This window comes from Galeopterus variegatus, unplaced genomic scaffold, assembly GCF_000696425.1.
Source record: "Galeopterus variegatus unplaced genomic scaffold, G_variegatus-3.0.2 Scaffold2017, whole genome shotgun sequence".
Lineage (NCBI taxonomy): Eukaryota > Metazoa > Chordata > Mammalia > Dermoptera > Cynocephalidae > Galeopterus > Galeopterus variegatus.
The window spans coordinates 335,806-338,698 of record NW_007728128.1 but is presented as its reverse complement, the minus strand read 5'-3'; positions in this window follow the sequence as shown (position 1 = coordinate 338,698).

Genomic DNA, 2,893 nt, shown 5'->3' with positions numbered 1-2,893 from the left:
TTGTGTTGCATTTGTATGCATGTGGGATATTTAACAACTCCTCCATTCTCCATAGAATCCTATGCCCATCTCTATCATTGTACATATCACATTCCATTCTGATAGTTGGCTTACACAATTTCACTCAGTACCCTGAACTGTGAGTACATTGAAGATATATTCTCATCTGTTCTTCCCAGTGCCTTGTTCAGTGTCTGGTGGTTTATGTTTGCAAGTAAATGTTTGTTGAATCAACCAATAAATTAATTTTTTAAATGTCTTTGGTGTCAGGTGTGGTCTAACATCCCCCAAACCAATGAATATATGGACCAGGAAGAACTGTATACTATAAATGTTGATTTCAAAAAGTCAGCACATTTTTAAGGAACATGAGGTTTTGAACAGAGAGAGAGTGACATCCGTGTCTTAACCCCAGGAAGCACATGTTTGAAGGCACGAATGACACTTCTTTACAAAAGTCAATTTCCTACCATATCCCTGGAGTGCCTAACACATGAATTGTCACATTTCAACTTATTTGAAACTGCTGTATTTTATTTTTCTCTTCAAGATCAATATGGATTTTAGTAATTTTAGTGCCCTAGAGAAATCACACATTTGAGCAAGGCCTCTGCTCTAATAAAGCAGGTAGCTGATCCTTAAATTCTATGGAATGCTATATTGCTGTTTTGTTTCACTCAGTGATATAAAAGACTAGAAAATTTTACAAAAAAGCTTAGCAGCAGTGAACCAGAGGAAAAAATAAAAGAAAGAAGTCTGGAAAATTCATATAAGTCAATTGCTTACTTTATACTACTTAGCCTCCAGCAATCAAAGCAGGTTTAAAGTAGTAAAACCAATATGTAATATTACTTTTTAATGTGGTTCAAACAGGTTTCAAAGATAACTTGCCTTGATGTTAATTTTTAGTCTTTGCATACTTCATTTACTTAGTACTTATCTGCTAAAACCACAGTAAATTTATTAATATGGTGTTTATTTATATATTAATCAAGATTCTCCAGAGAAACAGAGACAATAGGATGGAAATACACACAAAGAGGCTTATTACGAGGAATTGTCTTTTCTCTTAAAGAGAAGTCCCACATCTGCTGTCTGAAAGCTGGAAACCAAGGAGTGTAGTTCAGTCTGAGTACAAAGACCTGAGAACCAGGGAGCCCATGGTGTAAGTCTCAGTCCGAGAGTAAGAGAAGACTGATGTTCCAGCTCTAGTGGTCAGATAGGAGGGGTGAATTCTCACTCCCTCTGCCTTTTGTTGTATTCAGTCCCTCACCAGATTGGATGATTCATACCCACATTGGAGAGGGCAATCTGCTTTAGTGAGTCTATTGATTCAATTACTAATCTCATCTGGAAACACCATCAAAGACATATCCAGAAATAATGTTTAGCCAAATGTCTGCACACTCCATTATCCAGTCAAGCTGACACATAAAATTAATCATTATAATTTGTTACCAGAAAAGGCTTTTGTCTGTACCTGTATACTCTTTGTCTTGTATTTAAGTTTTACATGTCTAATTTGGTAATCCTTTATTCCTACTAATCACAAATAGAAATTCCTAGCTATCTCAAGGAATTTAAATTTACATTTGATTTTGATGTAATTGACACATGCTGTTTTTGGTAACAATTCATGTTGATGTTTTCTTCTTGAACTTGACCAGAATAATAGCACATCTAATAATACAATAGAAATTCGTGGGGAAAACAGCGATTCCATATGTCACTTGACACATGCTGTTTTTGGTAACAATTCATGTTGATGTTTTCTTCTTGAACTTGACCAGATTAATAGCACATCTAATAATACAATAGAAATTCGTGGGGAAAACAGCGATTCCATATGTCACTCAAAGCAATGGAGATACACACACACACGTATATCATCTTTTACAAAAATTTAGCTGTAACAGTTTGTAAAATGATCTTACATATTTTTTTTCTTATTTAATCTTCATTTCTATATTATTCTCAAAAATCAGAGGTTCAGAGAAGTTAAGGAACTTTCGAAACATCACTCAGCTTAAGGGTATGACTGTGGGGTCAGTGAACTCTGGTCACCTAAGGGCACATTTTACAGACAGCTTGTTAGGAACATAGTTTTTCATTATGTGTTTTATAAAACATCTTACTCAGCCTTGAGAAGAAAAGCAAAAGTACCCTACTTTCTGGAATAAACCAGCCAATACCCCAAAACAATAAACAAATATATCCTTGCATAAACAAACTTTATTGCCAGCATTAAGGCAATTGGTACTTCGGTTTCTCAAATTCTGGAAAAGCTTGAAACAGAGTAGTGCTGTAGTGTTTCAGTTATATTATCTAGAGTCTACTTTCCATAGCTTCCTGTAATGGCATAAAATCAACAATTTATTTTAGTTTTGCTTGTTAATTGCTTTCAAAGTATTAACTAATATGTGCCCAATTCTGTTCGAAAATAAATAGCCTCAATCCCTATTCCCTGGAACAGTGGTTCTCAACCTTATATTACCAGAATCCTTTTTATAATTTGTCCCTCCACTGATGGTTCAGACAAGTGTTCTGTCTTTCAGACAAACTTTTTACAATAATTAACTGTGGTCCTTTCATGGGGAGATAGGATTTTTCAAATACATCATTAATTAGTTTGGGGACTCTTGTGGCTATCTTGGATGTCTAGGTTCCCAGAATTCTAGCTCTCTCATGCTGAAGTTTGGCTCTGTGGCCAGTCCATGCATCCACACCAATAGAACAGGCAGCACCTTCTTGATGGGATTGGGTCAGCACTTCTAACACTCCTCTGTTAAGACACACTCCCCATCCTAAAATGCCCACATTTTCACTATTTTCTTGGGTGAATCAAGTCTAGGCTCCAGAATGGTCTAATTTTGAATTGCAGGATAAAAAGGTT